Below are 13,531 nucleotides of genomic sequence, written 5' to 3'. Positions count from 1 at the left end.
AACTGGGTGAAGAGCTTCGATTAGACTGCTTAGGTTGCTGAGCACATTGTAACTGCAGATGGAGGATGTGATTTCAGGTGGCACGGGGGCAGAGGGAGCAAACAAGCAAGAGTTTCACGTCATCTTTCTCTGTCTCAACTATATCGTCTGTAAACTTGATGGGTGATTCTGCTCACAATACCTAGTTCCACAAAGTGATCTGACGTGCACTGCTACAAGTGTGGCATCAGCATTTTCTTTTCTCCCTTGAGAGAAGGCCTTTATTCCCTGCCTCCTATTCAGCTGGCAATTAAAGCTGCTTTAATTCTTTGCAAGAGTCCCCTAAATTGGTGTGTGTTATGTACCTTGTTCTGCCAAGGAGGCCTTATCCCTCTCCATTGCTTAGGGAGTTTCTTAGGAGTTTTGAAACACGCAAATCACTGGCAGAACACTGCATGATTTTGTAGTGAGTGCTGCAGTTTTGGGAAGTTTTTCTTAAAAATGCATCTGCTGGAGTCACATGACAATGAAGGAATTTGAGTTTTTATTTGTATTTTTTAAAGCAAGTTTCTGGCCTGTATAAAGGAAAGCTAGAAAAGGTGATTCACAGGGGTCAGAAGTCAGATACAAAGGACGCCGAAGAAAAATATGTCTGTGTGTGATCATATGTATATGATATATTTTTTATAGCTTCGGCAGTTTTTACCTTCTCTTTGTTGATGGCGTGTTGCCTCATTTTCAGATTCTTGGGTTTGGTAGTCCTGGAGGTATTCAAGAAACAGGACTCCAGTATTAATTTGGGAAGTTATCTCATCAATAACGATGTGTAATCATTCCTCACATTGTACAGATATGCAAAGTGTAAAGTCTGAAACGTAGAACTTTGCTCGTTGTGATTGGCATACCGCACCACAGCATGTGCCCACGATGCATGACAGCACCATGAAGGCAAATCCGACTGTGCTGTGGCCAGGGCTGTCTTACAGCTGTCCAAAGAGACAGCGCTGCTGCTTAAATTAAAGTTAGGAAGGATCTGTCCTGAGAAGCCTGTACTAGGGACATGCCAGCCTCGGAGCTGGAGGTCCTCAGGGAACCAAACTTCTGTTGCATGGTACTGGACTCTCTTCTTCGTTCGGGTGTATCATTGGGCCACACTGGGTTGAAAACTAAATGGTTCGTAGCCGAATGATCCTCACCACGGCTTGCATTTTGAGGTGCTCTCTTTCCTAAACTGATGAAAGTTGTGTGGAGATACTTAAATGGCAACACCCGATATAGTTGTAAGTAGTACTGGTTTTAAGAAGACAGGTTCTGTAGTCAAGGTATAGATCAGCAGAGAACAGTATGGAAATTCCTATGTTGTTTTGAATCTACTTTGTAAGACACTTGGTAATTTTTGCAGTGCGATTTCTTGTAGAGGTAGATTTGGAGTTGAGGATGTTCTCTCAGAAGCAGCTTCCATGCCAGATACAGTGCCTTCTCAGCTTGGAAGGGCTTAGAGGCTAAATTGTTAGCATTTGCCTAATGTGGATGACATACCTTGGATGGAGCCTTGTGTGGGACGTTTTGACAGGCTTACTACTCAGCCTGTTTCGTTTTGAGCTGTGAGGCACCCAGAAGTACAGGCAATCTGACTACAAAGGGTGGATAAACACTGGGCTCAGGACTTTTATGCTGTCACCACTTTCTGATAGCATTAAATTGATTAAAATCAACATACCATGTACTGTTTGCACAAGTTGCTCTTCTTTCTGCCCTTGCTAATGTATTTTGTTCAGCTAATCTCCACCTAAAGAAACTTATTGCCTGCCTCTTTCTTAGGCTAGGGTGATGTGCGCCTCTCTCTTTGTGTGCTTGACACAGCCTCAATCAGTTCTGGGATTTGCCATCCCTTCTTCCCAAACTGTGAACTCGCAATCTCTCATCTTTCCCCCAAAGAACAGAGAGCTCATTTCTGTAACTTTTTTTTTTTTTTTTTTTTAAGTGAAAACTAAACAGAATTACTTCTCATCTACTCAGAACTAAAATCTAGGTAACATTCTGCAATGGTGGCAGCCGTAGCCACACCAGGAGGAAATTTGAGTGGGAGCACAATTGTTGAGCTGCACGTAGGACAGAACAGTTCCACCAAGTTTTTTTTTGTTGTAACAAAGGTTTGCATTGTTAATCAGGTGCCACTCCAAGCTCACTATTCAGCTTAATGATAGTAAGTTCCAGTAAAATGCGGGTGGGAGGACACTTAATTTGTGCTGGTTTTTTATTGCTTTAAACGCACACACTGTTTGTTCTTGGCACGATATCAGAAGAGTGCTGGAAGGAAATGAGGTTGAAAAAGGACATGAAAATCACAACCGCATGACTGATCTCTAAGGGTATTGTTCCTACTTCCACGTGGAAAGCCCAGAGATTCCTAGTAGACGTTCTTGCTGGGTTGGCAGAAGATGGAAATCTTATCTTTTACTTTTGGTAGTAGTGGGTCAATAGGGATTTCTCTAATCAGCTAAAAACTAGCAGTGATGGAGTTTAAATAAATTGTAGGCAATTATTCCTGTCACAGGAGTAGCTCCTACAATGCAAGGTCTTTGAGGACAAAGGAAAGACTGGAGAGGTGAGGTGGGATGCATCTTACTACACTTGCTCTCGCAGGTGACATTCTAGAGCCTTATCTTGAGCTCTGTCCCGCTGTGTAGTGTGTATTTCTGCTTGAAATGAGAAAGCTGGAGATGGTGAGGGGTATAGTACATGTCCCCGCTCCAGAATAGTTCATTTTGTTATATGTTTGTCCGCTTCGGTGGAATTTCTGTGACTTCCCTTGTGAGACAATTACGTCTCGCCCATAGGAGGCTGGCATTCAGCCTCCATTTTCCTTTGATCAAGCTAAGTTTCCGTCTTCTGAATTACACTGACTCGGACCACTCTAAATCTCTGCTTGTGGGGTGCTTATACCAAATATTTGCAGGCATTTCTCCCACTGCACTGTCTGCTTCTCCTGTGCTGCTGCAAGAAGTATGTGCAATGCTTTTGAAAGCTCAGCAGGCTCGGTGTCAGAAAAGTTTGGGAAGGAATATGTGAGCCAAAGATCATTTCAAGGTAGCCATTCTTCGGATTCTTCTACTACTCTGACTCGCAGGCTGTCGGGAGAGTAACTGGTATTTTATCAAGCTGGATCTCATCCCGATCATTTGAAAGGCTTCCTTTTTCACCTCAGTGTAATTTACAATCACAGATATATTGCAGCAAGAAATGTTAACAGGAAGGAAATGTAAACACTCTGACTGTGTTTGACTTCCTTTAAATATCTATATGTTTGTGTTGAGGGAGTTACTAAATTAAGAATAAAATAAAGCTTTCCAGTCAACCCTGGGAGAGCCTAACTTTGAGACAGGTTCATCTCTTGGGGATCTGGAGGGAGGGAGAATTACATGTGCAGCAGTGCTAGTTGGTATGTTGCCCAAGCTGTCACTATGACAGCATTTCAACATGGCATCAGAGACAGCTCTACACCAGCTGCATTTGCTTCCCATGAGAAAGTGGATTGGCATGGAGAACCCTGAGGTTGAAAGTGAAAATTATGGACATGCGTTTCCTCTCTTGCACAATCCCTATTTAGGGGTTTTCAATTCCTTTGCCTGATTGTATATGAAAATGCTTAACTCCTTAACGGCTGAAGGATGTAATGATTTTCTCCAGAAAATCTGTCTCTCAGTATTTGAACAAATGTTACTTGAAGGGAACGGGTGAAAAAAGATGCAGCTCCCCATGTACCTCACTTTACTAAAGCATGGATAACATAGTGAATCAGTGCACTACTTTTTTTAGTAGTGAAGACCTGGATTAAAATTCGGCATAAGGCAGAGATAAGATAGGCAAAGTCAGACCCTTCATTGTCTTTAGTAATTTGCAGGTTTTTTTTCAATGCTGCTCTTTCGTTTTTTTCCAGGGCAGGTGGCAACCAGTAGGTAGCTAAGCAAGGCGTATTGACAGTAGGTTTGCTTTTTCGATTATCTTTCAAAGCCTTCTTGGAAATAGTTCAAAAGACTCCCTGGAATCCACAAACTAGAACTGGAAAAGGAAGTATATGTCCTTCTCACAGAACGTCTTCTCAGTTCAGCAGCCTGGGGACTGTAGCAGGACGGCAGGAGTTGTGGCAGGCTCACACTGAAGAGTAGTCTCAAAACACATACAGACCGAGAGCTGGAATACTTGACACCATAATCACTTGAATTTCCCTTGTCCCTTTTACACATGTCAGAGATTCAACTCTGCCTAGCTAGACTAATGTGACCATAAGTGTCTGGTTTAAATGTTTTTGGGGATGGACAGTTAGCCTTTCTGAAGCAGGTGAAGAGAGGTGATCTCTCTCTTCATGCTGACACTAATTGCTTATACCTGAAAAAAACTGTAAGAGACACAAAGTGATATTTTTCTTAGGGAAATTTCCTTTCTAAGGAAGTTAGTCATATAAAATAATTATTATTATTTTTAAATCCAGTATGAGTCGAGGGAGTGCCCTGATTACACATTTCCTGGAAAAGGCCGTTGGTGACGTACCATTGACTAATGAAAACTCGCCAGTTAGAAGTAGCTCTTTTCTGTTAACTATTTGAAAAGGCAAGAGTATTTTAAAAGTACAGGTCTTCGACATTTCCTTGTTCTTTCTTTTTTAACCCACCATCGGTGGGCCTGTTTACATCATTAGCAGCTACGGATTCATGGTCCTGATTGGAAAATACTGAACTATTCTGATATAGCAAAATAAGTAAAATCAAAGCCTGCTTGCCATCATATTGTGAGTAATGTGGCTGGGCAGCTTAATGCCACAACTTAAAATGCAGAAAGGAAGAAGAGAAGCACAAAGGAGGCACAACAAGCATGACAGCAGATCAGTCAGATTTCCCATGAAAATCAGGATGATGCTTTAGCTACTGGTGAGCGGCAGCCCTCAAAGAGCTCTGTAGTCCCTGCCTAGGGGTTAAGGGTGGAGTTTTGTGCCTGCATGAGAAATTCTGGGCAGGAAACAGAAGAGCGGTAGAATTGAACTTCTGTATTCCATCGCTACTAAGTCAGATTTTTCTAGCATGTGTTAAACCAGTGTCCAGGAAATCTGGGAGCGGATGAGCCAGAACTTCTAAATACCGTTTTAGCTGTTATGTCTAAGACTCTGGGAATTGTGTTGCTTATGCTCAGAAGAGCATGACTTGTGACTGCAATTTGTTCAACTCAAAATGACCTCCAAGCCTTACTGGAAGTCAACTTAAAAAAAAATGAAAATCCTCCCCCTACTCTACCAAAAGAGATTTTTCAGTTTTAAAGTCATCATCGTGCAACATTTTGTTTTGAGTTTAACCCCAGCAATATCAACATGACAGAATTATGCAAACAAGGAAATTTCCACGGGCTGAATTGCACAATTTCAAGAAACAATCTGAGTTATTAAATAAATGTGAGTGCTGATGCCTTAGCATTGAAGGGCTGTGCACTCTCTGTAGCTGTTGCAGCAGAGAGAATAAATATACCTTTCTTCTTCCCTGTTCATTGACTGAACACACAAGTGGGTATGGATAGTACCTGGCTAAATGTTTGTGTGCAGTGCCAAACCACAGGGGTTGTTCGGGGGGCTAGTGCACGAGATTTACCGTTCAGTCAAAGAAGTAGCACTAAGGGGGAGATACGAGCAATGCTGCTATAGGTGTTAAAGCTGTGCAATGAGAATCTAAAGTATTTCTTAGTGCATTAGAGATTTTCCTTTGTACTTCCATAGGATTCAGTATGGTCTGTGACGATAGCTAGCTCTAGGATATAATAAGAATTTCCAACTCCACCACAAAGATTCTGTGAAAGATGCACAGGCATCAACCCGGCAATGATCTGCATTTCAGCTTTCAGCAACATCCTGGACTTAAATGAAATAACCTTGTATTCTCACCTAGAAACCTTAAGCTTGCCCACCAGCCTATGTCCTAGGTATGCTCCCATAAATGATCTACTAGGCTGTATTGTTTTACTGGTGTTTCCACTGTATAAATTCACATCGGGCCCTGTCGTGCATGTTGCGCCTGTAAGGGCAGAATACCTTTTTCATCTCTCAATACTAGAGCTTTCATTATTACAAGGGTGCTCGACTATGGCAGGGATGAGTCTTACAGAAATTAAGATAATTAAGTGATTAAGGTAAGTAAAAACTCAGTACCAACCTCTGACTTTGCATGAGTGAAAACCAAAACCAGTAATGGCCATGAACAAATTGATCTGGGATATGTAAGTTCTATAGCTATCAGAGGAGTGAGATTGTAGAAGAGCCATCCAGCAGGATTAATGGCTCAAGCAGTCTAAGCAGCTGATGGAGCTAGTACTATTTTAAACAGGATTATCATAGAGAGGATTCAATTTGGGGATACTTTCTGAAGGGTGATCCACTTAGAGGTCCCTTCTAAACCAGTGCCTTGTGGCCTTAAAGCTCTGTGTGCTACTTGCACAAATCTGGAGTTCTCAGTGAAGTCTTCCAAGTCAAGATTTACGAGGATGCCTGAGATGTGTGCAAAACCTGAGATTTATTGACTTTCCTGTAGTTATCACATGCCTCGAAAACCCTTGCCCCCTGCAGACTGTGAGAGAGAGGTGAGATCAGCAAAAGGATTACATCTGGAGTTAGGGAATTATAGAATAGGTGTTTTCTGTGAAACCAAAAGGCGAGGGTAGGCAAGATACCTCCAGTCAGCTCTGTGAAAAAAGAAGAACAGGGATCCAGGCATAAGCTACCTGCAGTGGGACAGGAGAGTGGCATATTTGGCATCATGTGACTTGCAAATGTGTGCAAAACACATTATTCCAGCAGAAGAGGTTGATTTTCTGAAGGCTTAGTCAATGAATATGAATGAATCAATATACTCTTACATTTTATTGGGCGATAATCAACTGGTGAGACTCCTCAGCAGAATGACGGATGTGGTTTCTTTATCTGACTGTCAAACAGAGAGTTTATGTGTCATTCTTCACTTAAGTGAGTTTGCCCAAGGCTTGCATTATTGGTAAAAACTGTCCCATTTGCTGTATTTAATGATCTACAGGTTATCAAGCCTTCTGCAATCCTTTACTGGCTGTGACACTTTATTGCATGATGCTACTTACTTTCCCTACCTAGAAAAAGGTCCTTTGCAAGGATAAACACATTAATTCTTGGAAAATACTTTGAAATCTGCTGATGAAAGGTGCTTCTTGCCAGTATCCCCAGAGTATTAGCAATAATTCTGTCTGAAGAGGTTGGAAGAATAGGGAATATGGGTCAAAAGGCATTGGCAATTATAAGTTTATCTAACAGGCCTGCCTTTAGCGTAAAAGAGCTGCAACCATTTGAGGAAGGGTAACTGAACGCAGGAGCATGCCTTTGCACTGAGCAATGCTGAGAGAGGCTGGAGCCCCGTAATGTCTTATCTCACCGCATCTGTGTTTCCAAAGCCTGCCCTAGATGGATGGCGAGTCTGTAGCATACAACAGTGACTCAGGAGAGCACAGAGAACAAACTAAACGTGATCCAGGGAGATCTTTCCTCATTTGTAGTTATCAGGACTTTGAATGTGGCTACATTGCTGTTGACAGCTTAATTCTGCTCCATGGTCCATCCCCAAAATGGTCACAAGAGTCTGCGTACACGGACAAAGATGATGGCTGCATTTTGGAAAATGTTCTGGTGCAATTACTGTAAGCGAGGCTAATTGGCTTGGGTTTTTTTACTTCTAGTGGTGAATGCGCACGCTGGGAACTTCAGAAAGAGTAGCTCTGACATTGTTTCCTGTGTGGGATTTTGTTGCAAATTTCTCTTCAAGCACGTAAAAACAAATGCAGGTTTTGTATTTTCCGCAGGGTTTCTGTAGTATGAAAGGCAATATAATCTTAATTCATTTTAAGACGCACTGATTTGACCGTGTTTGATGTAAAGGTGGTTTCGATCTTACCAATGTCATTTCAGAAGGACAGCAATTGAACTGATCTGCAGCAATGCAGAACTTGTGTAAAAGGAAAAGGAGAATTAAGCTTGGGTACCAAGTTGGAGACCAGTACCAATATTTATCTTTTGTATTATTTTAAAGGCCTTGATATGTATTACACTTAATTACTTCCCTTTTGTTATCTCACGTTATTAGTAGTGTAGCGACCTGGGTGGTTTCTATCGGTCATAGACTTCCAATTATTTACTTTCCAGGTAAATATAAAGATGACTACTAAACATATAAGTATAAAGAGATGGCTATCAAAAGACAGTAGCTGTCTTTGAAAAGCCAAGTTCCTTGGCAGTGCCACAGAGGTGTCTTCAACTTTAGAAGACTGACTGAATTAGGAAAGACATAAAGTTGTCTGGTTGTTTTAAGTGAGATTCAACAGAATCAGTCCAGTAACGCACAAAAGTTTCCAGCTTAAGTAAGCCATTGTAAGTGGAGGATGTAAGCTTTCCATAGTGCAGGTATCTTCAAGAGCTTCAGAAAACAATGAAACAGTGTTGCCGGGGTTGGTTCAGAGCCAATATTTCCAGTCTGCTCTTTCCCATGAGGCTCTCCGATGTTCTTAAGGTTACAGGAAATTAGGAAGTTCAGTCGGAGTCTACTATTCCTGTAGCCCTCGTTGTCGTGGACCAGGTCCTGCTTCATCATATTCCGTGCTTGTTGTGGGAGAAACAAGGTACTGAAACTGGAATCTGCTTTGCAGAGATAATAAAGAAGATAGATGAGGGAATCTGAGGCTGCACTGGAGGAATTGTTCCAGCGAGATGATCCATATTCTCTGACTCTAAGCCTCTCATGCAGCCATAGGCAGGGACACTGAACAGCTTCAATTGGCTAAGCTCTGGTTGCAAGACCTGAAGCTGCTTCTTCAACAGCTTTTTCTGTCTCATCGCTTTCCCCCCTCTCCTCCCATACCCTCAAACACACTGGAATTCAAATGTGTTTTGAAGATGGGCTTCCATATGCCTTAGTCCTCCTATCTGTTGGGTTTTGGGGTTTTTCTTTTTTAACTTTGTTATTCTGCCCTTCTTATTGGTATACGCTTTGTTTGCTCAGCACCACACCAACTCTACTTCTCCAAAACCCACAAGATGGCCTAGCAGATGGGGTATAAAAAACATGTAACGTACATCACAGACCCACTAAACATCAATTTTTATTCCAGTCGTGGATCAGTCTAGGGGGAGAAGTGGGGAGGGGAGGGCAGTGAGAAGGGAGAACAAGCTGGCTCAGGGGAACGCTAATAGATTTGGTTTGAGTCCAAATCATGCTAGCAGTGATCGTAAATAAACACTTGATGGTGATTCAGTGGCTTCTGTTAAATGAACGGATGGTCTCTGCCCTGTCCTCAGTGAAGAACTGTCCATGTGCATCCATCCCACATCGTTAAACCAACTGTAGGTGTAGCCGTGAGCTCAGGGCTAATCTGCCAGGCCCAGGGGAATCAGAGAGCGAAACAGGTTCTCACAGCTCAAGATGGCCTCTCTGTGTCAGGGTTAGCCCATGGCTGAGGCAAAGTCATGTAAACTAGCTCTTCTCTAGTCTACATGGTAGAGGCCTTGTTGATCATGCCAGTCTTCAGAGCTGGTGCTTCATGTTTTGCCACAGCACTGATTTCCCTACTGATGCAGAAGTGTCATAGAAAGTGATAGAGAAAACTTTACTGAATGGTGCAGCATCAGAAGGGGGAGAGAGGCCAAGAAAACCCCACTTGTCAGCTGAACAAATTAAAAAATTAACAAATTAAAAACTTAAGATTGGGATCCCAAGATCCCCAATTAACAAATTAAAAACTCAGCATTTTGTCAGTCACTCCACCCCCTGGCATTTCCTTCATGGTTAGGACTTTAATCATCAGTAACACAATAATAACAAAACATGTACAAGGAGTCCAACTATCAACTATCATAACTCTCTTCAACACAGCAAGACACTCTTCAACAAATAACCATTAAGAGATTAAGCCTCTTTTATGAATAAATTGTTTGGTATGCCGAAGGCAATTTGTTTGACATTATTTTTGCAGGATTAAGGAGTCGAAGACCTTGACAACATGCTAATTGTCTATATCTGGCACAGAGGCAATATTAAAGCCTTGGTAATACTCCATGCCATTGACAAAAGTAGTGTTCACAGGAGATCGTTTGCTACTGTAGTCCTTGGTTTGGCTGCTAATAAAAGCAAGTGAGTATATATTACGATGATGCTTTTCATCCCAGGATCCCCAAATACCGTTTTTGCTGAGGGTCTTCCAAAACCCCTACAGTCCTCTTGAGGAAGGCGGTATTAGTGTTATTACCGTTGTCCATTTCAGAGAAGGGGAAAATCGAGGCTGCAGTTGCCCCAAATACTGTAAACCAAAGTCATGTAGTGCCACTGCTGAAAAATGCCAGTCCCGCCCTCCCGTTGCTCTGACTGTTCTTCCCACCTGCGTGCTGGCCGCTGGCAAAATTTTTTTTCCACTGTGCAAATATGCAGACTGAGAAATTCCTCTGGGTTAAAACTAATGTTGGGAGAAAATAGGGTTTTTTTTATTTTACCTGGGTCATTTCCTTGATCAGACTGCTTGTACAGCTACTTGAACACTAACAAGGTTTCAAGGGAGCGGTATGAAAACTGGAACATGAGATGGGAGTAGGTAGGACTGATTTATTGTGGCAGTGCCACTTTAAACCAACCTAAAGTACTCATAAAACTGTGGCCCGAGGTACAGTTAAATAGCCTGTTTAAGGGCTTGCTCACACCACTCTCATGGGCATCCCCAAGTCAGCTTTAGTCTAGTGAGCCAGCATGCACAGGGTCCCAGTCAAATTGTCTGTTGCTACTGCATCTGAATTGTAGCCAGCCTGGCTAGCCCCCACCGGCCGCAGCTGAAGCGGTGACTGCAGAGCTGTCATCAACAGTGCGAGATGCAGAATCCAGTAATCCTCATCTCTGTTCTCCAAAACAGTGAAAAACATACTCCCCACAGCCTGATAATAGTACTTAATCGGTTATGAAGTTTTCCCCCTCTTTTTAGAACAGTCGATTTGCAGGCATGAAGCCTCTACTCCTCAAAAGTGAGAGCAGCCAGGGAAAAAGGGACAAGGAAGCAATTTTTCCTGAGGCTTATTTCCTGGCAAGGCACGTTTTTTCAGCTTTAGAAGTATGTATGGGGCAGAGAGAAGCCCTGTAAACGTGTTCACATTTGCCAAAGCTCCTTGAGCTTTTGCCGTAGCCTAAATCTCACAGGAAAACACTGACTGTGGTTCATTGTCCTCTCAGAGGAACTTGGTATTAAATTGTAAATTCCATACACACACAAAGAAGAAAAAGACACAAGAAGTGAGGCTGTATCAGATCTTGTAAAAAAACCTCAGTCTTCATTATTTCCTCCCCCTGCTTTCTGAAATACTTTTAATCTAAAAATCATGGAAGCTGAGATCATCCCAAGGAAAGTTAGAATAAACATGACTGGAAAAGGCCCCTCGGGAAGATGTCTCAATCTCCTGCTGCTGTGCGATTGTAAAAGCCCTTCCGCCTTGTCTCCACAGCTGAATAGGTATCAATAAAGTACACAGCTCACAAGAATGAGACAACTTCACTTTCTTAGAAGCGTGATGGGGGATCAAAAGAAGTCAAGTGGCAATAAACTCTGTGTCAGCAATTTGCTTTACTATATATCTGTGCAGCATCTGCTTTTTTTTAAGTGTACTGCAGGGAAAAAACTGCTATGTTGCTTTATTCAGGCAAGGTCCTTGTTTCACTGCATTAGAAAAGCATTGGTTGGCGCATGTATGAGTGGTCTGTGTACGGGTGTGTGCATGGGCATATTTAACATTGAACATTGGGACTCAATGTTCTGACTTTTGCTGATGACACTAAGCGAATAATGTCACATCCCTCTGACCTGGATGTAGAGGCAGACACCGTACATCGAGCCAGCGTAGGAGATGTTCTCTGCAGCTTGTCAAAGGAGGCTCATCCGAAATTCAGGAGTTCATATCCCTGGTGCTGGTCATCACTTTACAGTCAACGTCACCCAAGCTTCTGCCATGTAAATGAGGGGCATTATGGTTTTTAACTGCAGAGCTGACCGCTGTGCTTTGGATGCCGAAGGTTCTGGCTTTTACCCTTACGTGTACTACAAGGGAGGCTGCACACCTCCTCTACTAGTGTGATTTATGGCTGCTTTTTGGTTTAGATAAGAGTAACAGCTTTTAGGAAGCAGAGAATAGATAGCTGAGGTAATGATTCTGAGATTACAGCAAGGAACTTACTTCCAAGTGGTGTCCTTCAGTGTAACTCATCTATTGGGTGAGTCAGGCCCAGGAGAGGCTGGAGGATGTGGACATATCTCCTAAGGCCACCTAGGACTGTCGGAAGACCACTGTACTGAGCTCAGGTATTGCTGTGGGTGGGATGGTGTCAGGGAATAAAAGAGTAGGGCGAGGAGCTCTGGTGGCACCAGGCTTCTGCAGCTGCCTGCTATCTATCTGGGGTCTGCAGCTAGTGAAGGCTCCCGTTTGTCACTGGAGGAGAGGTCAGGAGCTGTCTCGCCTCACCTGTCTGTCCTCTCCTGCTTCTTGACTCTAAAACACATGCAAGTCCTTGGCAAAATGCTGTTAGGAGCAGAGAAGAAAAAGCTGTAGTATTTTCCTCCTGTCAGGCCTGCTTCCTGGTGGTTTTCTTAGGAGGGCAGGTTTTGGTGTTCACAGGCTGTAATCTCCTAGATTGCTGTGCCCCACTCTGAGAGTGCTTCTTGCAACACAAGCCCTGCTCACATCTCTAAGCACATTTAATTATGTCTCGGCTTTTGGTCTGTCTTCCAATTCAGGGGACTGCTCTTAGAAATAGTTACGATTGTTAATAGTAAGCTTCGACCATTAGGACTTCACTCTAAACACCAGGAGGCTTGTTTTTCTGAAACAGGAGTGAGATGCTGAATGAGGTCACCCTACCAATAACTCTTCTCGCTTATTGATTGTCTGATGTGTGCATTTATCAGCAGCTGATAAATAAGCGAGAAGGATTTTGTTGTGATGTAGATCACAGCAGGTCTCAGAGTCAGTCAGCAATTTTTTGTCAGCGGGAAGGAGCGAAGGGGTTATCAGTATATGCACCTAATATGTCCATGTTCTCTGTTTATAGCTGGATGTGCTGATTGAGTTCTTTAGGTCATTCAATGTGTGTGTGTATACATCTGCTTCGTCAACTATTGGTGATTTGCAGAAATTTGTTGCTGCCTACCGTGGATTTTAAAAGATGGATCTGGATCAAATAGCCAGTCATCATCCTGGCTACCTGATGCATTTCATCTATACTAGGTACTATGCCTGCTTCAGAAACTGCAGTCACCCCTATGCTACTTTGCACTATATTCCTCCTTCTTTCTCTGCATTTACTTGCAGATGGGTGTGTTTAAGTATATAGTTAAAATTCAGTGCCTTTATGTCTCACTGTCTGAGAATGGGAGAGGAAGATAGGGAGCTGCCAATGAGGAAATAGTGTCTGAAAGCTAGAAGAATGGAAATAGTGAGAAGCCAGGGACATTTTTAGAGAGATGTAATGGGGAA

At 42.7% G+C, this 13,531-nt stretch overlaps 1 protein-coding gene across 8 annotated transcripts in view; it reads left to right on the top strand.

Moving 5' to 3' along the window:
- ETV6 (ETS variant transcription factor 6) overlaps nt 1-13,531 on the top strand; it is a 145,688-nt gene that overhangs the window by 65,494 nt on the left and 66,663 nt on the right. The window contains exon 2 of one of the 8 annotated variants that reach the window (XM_082309572.1): nt 13,107-13,282. The exons of the other annotated variants lie outside the window; for them this stretch is intronic. The gene's annotated coding sequence lies outside the window, so the exon portion shown is untranslated. The remainder of the gene's footprint in view (nt 1-13,106; nt 13,283-13,531) is intronic. 8 annotated transcript variants of the gene reach the window in all.

Source organism: Platalea leucorodia (genome assembly GCF_965183815.1).
Source record: "Platalea leucorodia genome assembly, chromosome: 4".
Taxonomy (NCBI): Eukaryota; Metazoa; Chordata; class Aves; order Pelecaniformes; family Threskiornithidae; genus Platalea; species Platalea leucorodia.
This window is presented reverse-complemented; position numbering and strand designations above follow the sequence as displayed.